Consider the following 11,609-nt stretch of genomic DNA (forward strand, 5'->3'; position numbering starts at 1 on the left):
AAGATAAACAAATCAAGATATAGGGAAACTAAGGAACTTGTTCTAGGTGTTATATTTAGTAAGAGCAAATCCAGGGCCACCTGACTATAAAATCCTTGCTCTTTCCATAATGTCACCCAGATCTCCTCATCAATCTGGGCTTTGGTTTCTCCACTTTCCTTCTACTACATGACCCCAAAAGTCACAGGGTACCTGGAAAATGAATTAATCTGTTATTGCCACCTCCAGAGGGAGGAAAGTCCAAGTTAGTCATGTGACTGCCATTTTGTTGGGCAGAAAATTGCTCAGAGGATCAGTGATTCTGGAGCAGTCAACCAAGGTGTACTTCGTTCCATTCCCTCAGAATACTAAATTTAATCCTCTAAATTTAATCTCACAGAGAAGAGGTGCTACCACCTCCATCCATCCAAGAAGAGCAGCTTGGTATCAGAAAGGAGTGGAGGTTTGCACACTGGTGTCTAACTTCAGCAACTTCATGAATGGGGATGCCATTGTGGTGCATGCTGGGGATCAACTCTGTCTCTGTGGGCTATCTTCCTTCATTCTGGATAGCAGAAAACTACTTTTTCAGACTCCTTTGCAACTAGGTTTCTGAATGTGAATTAGTTTCTGATAATGGGATAAACTCATGAAATATGACAAGTAGAAGTGAGATGAAGCTGAAAATCACCTTTTTACCCTTTATACTATCAAGAAAACTTGTGAAAATGTGAATTTTTTTCTGCAGCTGAATTCCCATAGCCATTTTCCAGCTTTCTGAGTGCCAAGAGGCAGTGAAGTCATCCATGGTGGTAGGGGCAACAGCTTCTTAATTACAGTTTCCAGACCCCTGGTCCAAAACTATATAGGTGTGTCTTGAATAATTCAAATGATGACCTCAGAATGTTGCTGATGGTCCAGTTCTGTATTTTTCTGGGAATAATTTCCAGTGGCCCAGACTAGATCTTGCTCTCCTAGACCTTATATGCATCAATTTCTTGTAATAAGTTTCTTCCTATAAAAAGTACCTGGAATGGTTTCTAATTTCTGCATTGAACCATGAAAGATATAGCTTTCAATTGAAAAAGTGAAGATGACAAATTCAACTTAGAATATATTTAATTTGAGGGAGGCCTAGGTGGCTCAGTCGGTTCAGCCCAAGTCATGATCTCATGGTTTGTAAGTTTGACACCACAGCTGTGCTGTCAGCACAGAGCCTCTTTCCAAACCACTGTTCCCCCTCTCTCTCTGCCCCTCCCCTACTTGCTCTCACTATCTCAAAAATATTTAAAAATATATAAAATTTTAAAAAGAACATATTTAATTTGAGTTGCCACTAAAGTGTACAGATCCAATTGTTCAACAAATATTTATGAGCATATACCATATCTCAGAAACTGTGCTAGCCAGTGAAGAAAGACCAGTGAAAAAGAGATATAGCTACCCTTTTAAGTGGCTTAATTCAGGTTAGAGAGGCAGATACATAATCAGGAATAGTGTTATAAATACTCTGGTAGGTAGAGTACCCTCTATTATAAAGGGTACATAAGAGAGTCATCTAACCCAAAGTTGGGGCCCAGGAACATATCTGGGAGGAAGTGATAGCTCTCTGAGACTTTGAATTAATCAGAGTTCACAGAAGCTAACACTGATTCATTTAAGCAGAAAATAAATTTGTTTAACTGATACAGGAATTTGAATGTGGACTATACTTTAGATAATAGCATTATATCAATGTTACATTTTCCGATTTAAACATTTTTTTTAATGTTTATTTATTTTTGAGACAGAGAGAGACAGAGCATGAACGGGGGAGGGTCAGAGAGAGAGGGAGACACAGAATCTGAAGCAGGCTCCAGGTTCTGAGCTGTCAGCACAGAGCCCAACATGGGGCTCGAACTCACGGACCGTGAGATCATGACGTGAGCCGAAGTCGGACGCTTAACCGACTGAGCCACCCAGGCTCATTTTCTGATTTAGATAAATGTATGGTAGTTATCTAATTTTCACCCTACATTTTCTGATTTAGATAAATGTATGGTAGTTATCTCATTTTCACCCTACATTTTCTGATTTAGATAAATGTATGGTAGTTATGTAAAAGAATATTCATGTTTTTAGGAAATATACACTGAAGTATTTTGGGGTACGGAGCTATGTTTACAACTTACTCTCAGATGAGAGAAAATATGTGCATGTATGTATGTGTGTGTGTGTGTTGCAAAAATGGTTAAGGAATTCCCATATTCCTTTCATTTAAATTTACCAATTGTTTACACTTTGCTTCATTTCCTTTACCATTCTTCCCAGTGCTTGCTCTCTTCCACCCCCACCCCCCACTTTCTCCCTGTCCTAAGGGCATATGGCTCCTTAATTATTCTTACAATTTTGCTGACAAGTATGAAATTATACAAAAATCAAGCTTTGCAAACCAAAAAAAACATGACATAGGAGCTGTTCCAAGAATTTCCCAGTGCTACCCAGCTAGAAACATACCCAAATTCATACCCCGAAACTTGTCATTGAAAGCACTACTTCTGCCCAAGGAACTTGATCCTTCTGTAATGCTGCTAAGAATTCCCCACAGTCCTCCTGTGGCTTACTCCCGATATAGAGTATTGGAAGATTGTGTCTGGTTAGTGGTGGGTCCTAGATCATGTACCCATACCCTTACTGTAAGGAAGGTAAGAAAATATTTGCCATTTTCAACTTCTAGAGTAAGAGGCAGATTTAAGGTGGGGAATTCTCCAATCATCGAAATCATCCAATCATCCAATCATCCATGCTAGATGGAAAAAAAGTGACAATATTCACTAGAGCTCACTTCTTTGCTGCCCCTGTCCAATATTAACATAACTCTTCTTCCTGTATTTAATCCTGCAGAAGAAAAAATTAAAATGTGCTCACTCCCTCCCTAAAAGAATGATAACCTCAAATCCCATTGGTAGCTGAATACAGTTTGACTCTCTGTATGGTATTCAGTCCTCATCTAGTCCCATCAAGATCCTCTCTCAGAATTCTGTAACCCATGAGTGAACTTGTAAAGCTAAGCACCACCAGCATGCCCTGGAAGAAAGGGATGGAAAAGAATATAAAACTAATTTAAAGTATATGCAGAGCAGAACATGTGAGAAAATTAGGCAGATTCTATAAGCTTTATTTCTGCAAATAGTCACAAGGCTGGAATTGATATTTCTAACCTCTATCCTCCACCACTCATTTCATGTTCTCTTGCCCAGAGCAACAATTCCAGCTGGTCAGGCTTCATTACTTGTTTGAATGACCCAAACCTTCATTCCCAAGGGATCTGAGCCTTTGATAGTCTTGCCCACTTAAGATTGTTGGAGTCTTCCATTTACTTTACCACTGGACATGGCAATAATAAGGGTGACCCCAAGGAGATCTGTGAGTCCCAGCTGTAGTCTGTTAAGCCCCTGCCACTTATCAGTGACACTATCTCTTCTTGATAGGGACGATCAATCATCCGAGTCAGTACCTTTTTTGACCTGTTTTCCTAGTGATAGAAAGAACTTCAAGCACCCAGGTGGCAGTCTTAATTTCCAATTCAGACGACCTGAATTGGACCTGCCTCTGGCAGAAGCATTTCTCTCATGCATACCAAAACCTCTAAACTAGCCCATCAAGGATCATGGAAAGAAAACCAACATTTTTTCTAATTTGCGTTATGTATGAAAGATACACTTTCAGGGTGCTTGGGTGGCTCAGTTGGTTGAACGTCTGACTCTTGATTTCAGATTGGGTCATGATCTTGTGGTTGGTGCGATTGAGCCCCACATTGAGCTCTGCACTGAGTGGAGCTTGCTTGGGATTCTCTGTCTCCCTTTCTCTCTGCCCCTCCTGCTCAAGTGCATGCTCTCTCTCTTGCTCACTCTCTTTCTCTCTCTCAAAATAAGTATATAAACTTAAGGGCACCTGGGTGGCTCAGCAGGTTAAGCGTCTGACTTCAGCTCAGGTCATGATCTCACGATTTATGGGTTAGAGCCCCGCATCGGGCTCTGTAATGACAACCAGAGCCTGGAGCTTGCTTCAGGTTCTGTGTCTCCCTCTCTCTCTAGCCCTCCTCAACTTGTGCTCTCTCTCTTTCTCACTCTCACTCTCAAAAATAAACATTAAAAAAAATTTAATAAATAAATAAACTTTAAAAAAAAGGTATACTTCTCACTTCCATCTTGGAACCTATACTTTTACAATGGAAAAAGAAAATAAGACTATATTTTGACTGCTGACTTAGAGGACACCTTGAAAAGTAGCACCTTAACCTTGGAAAATCTTCTGGCCAGCATTATTTTAGTTTTCAATAGACCATCATACCTCTCTATAAGACCATTTGTTTCTGGGTGATGGAATAAATGATAAGACCAGCAAATCCCATAGATATCAGTTCATTGCCTTAACTCTTTCATCATAAAGTGTGTTTTCTTTGCCAGAAGTAATATTACATGGGATACCATGAAGGTGTATAAGATATTTAAGGGCTATGGATGATGGTATGGTCTAAGGCATGGTGGGCAGGGATATTGAATGGTACCATCAGACAGCAATCATCCAAAGACTACCATATATCCCACTTCAATTCTAAGCATCCTACTTCCTAATTGATGCTTTAATTTTCACATGAGAGAAAGGCTATGAATTCAGTAAGTGCTCAAATTCAACAACTGAAATTTAAATCTGGTTTTCAGCCATCTACAGGTATAGAAAGCTGATGGTTTTCAGTCCATACCTCCAGTCATGGTCACTGCCCAACACAATTCATTGAAAGATCACATAGGCTGGTGTGTTGGTTATGTTTTTAGTTCATATTAATAACTATAAAGATGATATTTGGTTAAAGCAAAAAGTGTACAAAACAAATGATGGATTTAGTACTAGGTATCAGAAAGCAAAATTAAAAAAAAAAACAGAAAAAGTAAATAATTGGAAATAATAATTTCTCACTTGAATCCTTCTCCAACCAACAGAGGGTTCAAAATACTATATTTAAGTTCCTGAATATAGATCATAACTATAGATCATCTGCATCAACCAACTACCAATACAATGCTTCTGATGCTTGATGAGCCCTTTATTTTGTTTTCACCATGTGATCATCCAGCTTGTGTTTGAAAATCTAAGATGACAGGAAATTCAACCTAATCTGAGGCCACTCTAAAAGCTAAAAGTTCTCCCTATAAATGGATTTTCTTGTTACTGTAATTTATACCCTTGAAACTAATTTCACATCTTGAAGTTTTTCATATTTCATTGTTAATGAGGTTTCTACAAACGCACATAATCTTTCATATACAAAGTGAGTTAAAATGCCTTAAAAGTATAAATATAGTTATGCATGCCAATATATACTGTGATTCAAGTTTAATGGTTTTTATAACAGTTGAAGTCCAGGTGTTGTTTCCTATAATAACTTAGGGTCATATGGTCTTCCCAGGTATTAAATATCAATTGGATAAATGACTACTTTCTTACATTGGAGAAAGAATTGGGTGCAGGTAGTTTATCTGGGAGAAATTTTAAGTAAGCTTCCTTGAAATAGGTATTTGTTTGCATGTAATTTATTGAGAATGCACTCAGAAGAGACAGAGAAGTGGGGGAGGAAAGCAGGATAGGCAAGGAACTATGGAATAATGGGATTCCAAGTGAAATCTAGTTTCAACCTCATCCTACAAGAAGCTGGGGAAGTATAAAGTGCACTACAGATCTTGTCTTGCCTTGAAACAAGGGAGTAGAATTTTTGTACCCTTGCCCCCAATCAATTATTTGTCACAGTTTATGAAATGGGAGGTTGGTCAAACTCCAGGAACCTCCAGCCCCAGAGGATTTAAATATACAAGGGAAATCCTCCAGAGAAAGTTGCAGGTATGGCGCATTACTTCAAGTACCTATGGCTGCTGGGTAGTGGATACTACCCAACCAAACTGGGAAAAGGGATCTCAGAAGATCTGGGCAGAGCATCAACGATATCTGCAAAGGCTACCTCTTGTACCGTTCAGATCCGAGTGCTTTACACATTCGGTTCACTCTACTCTGTCATGTCTTTCTCAAGGATTCTGTGAATTACAATTTCTGGCAAAATAGAAGAAAGTAGTCTTTGTGAGATGAGCTACAGTCTCTCCTCTGTAGCGGGACCCAAGGCCAACAATGATATTCATCATCTTTCTCCTCTACCATCCAATCCAGATTCTCCTCATCCGCGGGTAGTACTTCTGCTGGTCTACATGGTTTATTTGGTGAGGTGACCCAATCCTCATCTCTGGGGAGCCTGAGCTCCCGATTACCATGCCCTTATTAGGAATAGTTCCATTTATAGTAAAAATTGCCATAAGTACGAAGAGACTCTTTAGTGGATCACCCAAGTGCCAAACATTTCTGCCTATCCCCACTGTGCAGCAGCAGACCTGTCTCCTCCTGATTTCCTTCACAAGGTTATAACTCCTTTCTACTGGCACAAAGAACCCAAAGTAGTAAGGAGGCAGTCATAGTATTAAGTTCAGTGGGATTCTTTGTTTCCTGGTATCGGTATCCTCTTTCCAGAAAGCAGGATATACAGAACCATAAGACCTAAAGTTATGGAGACAAAAAACCTAAATTCTTCAAACGGGTTTCTAAGAATGACAGTGAATGGAGCTGCTCCTACTTCCACTCTCTGGTTCCCAGACCCATGTATTGTACTGACTAGGGACCCAGAACCACAGAATGATTGTTGGTTGAAGGAATAAAGAAAGATAGAGACCATCCTCACAAAATATCATCATAGCCAGATGTTCATTCTTTACCAAGGCACAATAGCATACGTAGAGATACTTTTCAAATGGCTAAAATAGAGTTTAACTCTATTTTCAAAGAAAATTCTCTGCTATAGACCTCATGGCTTTACTATAGAACCCAAGTGGTCTGTACTATGACTCTCCTCCTGGGACTTGCTAGGGTAAATATGTAGGTAATAAATGAATATTGATTTTTTTGAAAAAAATTTATTTTTATTTTAGGAAGAGAGATCATGCATGCAAGTTGGGGAGAGGGTCAGAAGGAGAAAGAGAAAATTTGAAGCAGGCTCCATGCTCAGAGAAGAGCTTGATTGTGGGGCTCTATCCTACAACACTAGGATCATGACCTGAGCTGAAATCAAGAGTCCGATGCTCAACCAACTGAGCCACCCAGGCGCCTCTGATTTGTGAAATAACAACAACAACAACAACAACAACAATATCTTGTAGAGTCTAACATGTAGAAAGAATTATACTACATAACAACAACAGCATTAAGGCATGTGGTGGGTAGTAAATGTTATTAAAGGATTCTAAGATCCCTGCACTATTCAGAGAGTGGTGAAAGTCCTATCTTATATTAGAGAAATTTTCAGAAATCAAAGATCAAGGTTATAATCTCTTTGATAACAAACACTAAAGGAATAGTAAATCAATGTGTAACTAGCAAATGAATAAGAGAAAAAACAAAATAATGAAAAGAAAATGAATTTTAAAAAGGCAAGAAAAAGGAACATAGAACATATCAGACAGGTAGAAAAGAAATAGTAAGATGATGGTTTTAAACCCAATCTCTCAGTCACTATATCAAAAATAAGTAAATTAGAAGGCAAAAATTTTGAAAACTAAATATAAATATTCAACCATTGCTGTTTCAAGAAATACACCTTAAATATAAAGATACAATGAGGCTAAAAGTAAATGTATAGAAAAATGTATACCTGCAAACAGTAATGAAAAGAACCCTGATATAGTTATACTAACATCAGACAAGGTAGTCTTTATGACAAAAAGCTTTAAAACTAAAGATAACATTTCATAATGTTAAAATGTCAGCCTACCAGAAAGATAATAAAAATCATGTAGTTGTATGTCCTTTTTATTTGTTTATTTATTTTGAGAGAAAGGGAGAGAGAGAGAGAGAGAAAATCCCAAGCAGGCTCTGCAATGTCAGCACAGAGCTGATGCAAGGCTTGAACCCACAAACCAAGAGATCATGACCTGAGACGAAATCAAGAATTGGATGCTTAACCAACTGAGCCACACAGACACCCCAGAACTGTAGGTCCTTAATAACATAGGTTCAAATATATATGACAAAAATTGACAAAACTTAAAAAAGTAGAGAAATAACCAGAGTAGGAGATTATGAAACATATCTCTCAGTAACTGATAAGACAAGCAGGCAAAATACCAGTAGAGTCATAAAAGATCTATACTATGCAATGAACAAACGTTACCTAATTGATACACATAGAAAATTGCAATCAACAACTTCAGAACACAGATTATTTTTGCCCCAAGGCACCAGGTGGGGGAACTCTTTAGAAGAAGACATGGGGAATAGGAGTCCAAGAACTGGCCTCTGTAACAGAATAAACAACAGATACAATCATGTCTGTCTTTTCCCCTTGTATTCCAATTCCACTCTCCTACTGAGTGCTGGGGAGAGAGGGCATGAGAGATACCTTTCACTTTGGGTATTATGAGTAAAATGTAAGGATAGAGACCAGGAGCCATATTTTGGAGGAGATTCAAAGGTCTAGTTTGTTATACTCAATTCCAAAGCATATGTTCATAGAGGTGAGATGGCTCTAGGCCAAGCAGCATTTGTGGTGGGAGGTGAAGACATGCAACAAGAAAGGGAGAAAATAAGGAAAAGCATATCAGGCAAAAGTTCATTACAGAGAACTGACACAAAGAAATTCCTGAGATGGAATGCACATATTTGGTGAGGATTTTTACCTTGTCCCCAGACCTTGTAGGACATTCTAGGCTATGCTCCTCTGTTTCTTTAAGCTATTTCATTGATAGTAGTACCTTCCTTTGTATCTTAGTTTTGCATAAAGCATCTCTGCCTTCAAAAATATGTATAACACATACAGAAAAACTCTCAAAAGTTAAACACCAATGTTAATAGCAGTTATTTATAAGAATGTGATTTGTGATCATTTTTTTTTGCTTATTTGTATATACTGACTTTCCTAAAATAAACAAGCATGCATTATATATATCCTTTGTTTCTGCACTACATTGCAGTACAAGCCTTTTTTTTTTTTTTTAACAGAAACCAACCTCAAAGGCCCACAGACCTGAGTTTGATCTTGAATCTAAAAAACTGAAGCCCAAATCATTCACAAGTCCCAGAACACCATCTTGTGATGGAGCTGCAATCATAGCAACTGTATTTTCTCTTTGTTGGTTGGATCTGAGAACATGTAGGGCTTGCATGCATGGTGTGACTATAAAGCAATCCTGAGTTTTCATCCTATAATCACCCAAAACTTATACATTCTTTCAGAGAAGCCACTCTGCTCATATCAGTTTTGGATTTCCTCTGACAAAATTGTCTTCAGGCTGGTTTAGTAATGCCTAAAGAAATGAATTCTATTATAATTCGTTAAAACTCCTGTTTTAGTCCACAATCTTACTCTTCTGGTTCCTTGTCTCACTGCCTTCTTCAGCTAAGTTTCATCCCTTCCTTCTTTGTACTCATTATTTTTACTGCCACTGTGTTTGACTAAGCCTTCAAGGACCTATTGTTGAGAACCTGAGGAATAGAGTGTGGGAAAGGGTTCTGAGGCTTAATAAAGACTGGGACTTGGGGAGGGGTACTGAGAGGGGGCTGGACAGTTTGAGTGTGGGGCCCAAAGGTACGGTGACATTATAATTTATCACCCCATTCTGGAACTTTTGAGAGTGAAAGGGGACATGATTAACAATTATGCCAGGTCAACCAAGATATGCATTCACCCTATGGATTTAGGGAACAAATCAGGGAAGGAATCTGACTAGTGTCTGTCCACTTGGGCTGCCTTTAGAGCCAGAGATGGGTGTAACTGGCCTGGGGCCATAAATGTGAATTGCCGGATATAGAGGATGCCTTTTATTTGAGGACAGAGCTGTCATTACATTTGATCATTGGGACAAATTCATGTTTAATTTAAGGAACTTTCATTCAGTAAGAAACAATAACATTGAATTTTTTGGAATTATATAGATTATTAAGATTTTATGACTACTTACACATTTGGAAATGAAAATATTTTCTAAGTAGTATAACACTCCTACCCACCTTCATATTTTCTGTCACCTTCTAGGACTCTACTGTGACCCTGGAATTTTCACATCCCCTCTCCTCAAAAGACTAATAAAAGATTAAACAACCGACAAAATCCCTGTAATTGTGTGATCATTCAGTCTAAGTTGTTCCTTCATTCACTGCCCAATAGTCTGTTCTTTTGTTCTGTGTCTTCCAACTTTGGAAAAGCTACAAATTCATGGAATTTGTTGGCTTTTCCACTTAAGTTGTTTATTGTGCCAAAAATCATTCATTTCCATGGACCTTGGCTTATAACACAAATGCCCACACTATGTACGTTAAGAATTGCTTTGTTTTTTAAGCCACTGTCATCATAACACACATTTTACCCAACTCAAGAGGAAATCTATAAATGTCCCCTTCTAACTCTCCTATCTCCATACTTCTAAAAGAATGTCACTACAGCAGAATTCATTCATTCCACAAAAATTTATTGAGCTCCTCTTACTAGTAGGGACACTAGTGAAATACAGGCACAATCACACATTTCCTGACCTCAAGGCTCCCATGTTCTTGTAGTAGTGTCAACAAATAGTCACAGTAGATTGTGCTAAATGCTGTACCAAAGAACATATGTACAATGTTGGGACAATGAGGAAACAGAGAGACCTAAGAGATTAAAAATTTCGGTTGTCAGGGAGTTGGAAAAGACCTCATTTAGGAAACACTTGTGTTGGGTCTGGAAGGTTGAGTAGGAATTCTCTAGGGAAAAAGAAAGGAAAGTAAAAAACTTAAGCTCCTTCTATGGATCAGATATATAGATTATTTAATATACTTATCACACAAAACTTATCAGTTTTACATTATTCCATTTTTCTACAGGGTCAAAAACAAGATTAAGCCATTTGTTCAAGGTTACATAGGGAGTAAGCTATGGAGACTGAAGATTCAAACTCTGTATGTGTGATTCCAAGATTGTCTGTGTTCTTTCCATGGCACCATACTGCTTTCCAGCAGGGCAGAAGGGCATATGATTAGTAATTTTTAATGCTATATGATGTCATCTTTATAGCCAAAACTTATCTATGATGAGAACAGCCAAAACTTATCTATGATGAGAGAGGTCAGAATAGTAACTAGATTTAGCAGAGATGATATCTAGGAAGCGGGAAGGAGTTTTTTGGGGTGCCGGGCACGTTTCAAAGGTGCATATATATCTAAAAGTTCATTGAGCTGTACACATAAGATTTGTGCACTGTACTACATATAAATTATACTTTGAATACAAATAAAAACAAATTTGCCATGTGCTATGACTTTTATAGGTCAAGAAATTTGATCTCCAGATTCTCATAATGCCTTTTTTTTTTATGAACAGGCTGCTTATTTTAGATACTTATTTTTCCCTGAATAAAATGGATTAATTACAAATAACGACAATGCATCATTCTTGCCTCTCTTAAGCACAGGTCGTTACTGTAATCTGCCCTCTAACAATTCTGACCGCCAAGATCATAAAATTGTGCATTTAAGAGATGAAGAGTTGTTTAGAAACTTCTACAAGTGTTGCTACCATGGATCTT

The sequence above is a fragment of the Lynx canadensis genome, chromosome B3 (genome assembly GCF_007474595.2).
Source record: "Lynx canadensis isolate LIC74 chromosome B3, mLynCan4.pri.v2, whole genome shotgun sequence".
NCBI classification, from domain to species: Eukaryota; Metazoa; Chordata; class Mammalia; order Carnivora; family Felidae; genus Lynx; species Lynx canadensis.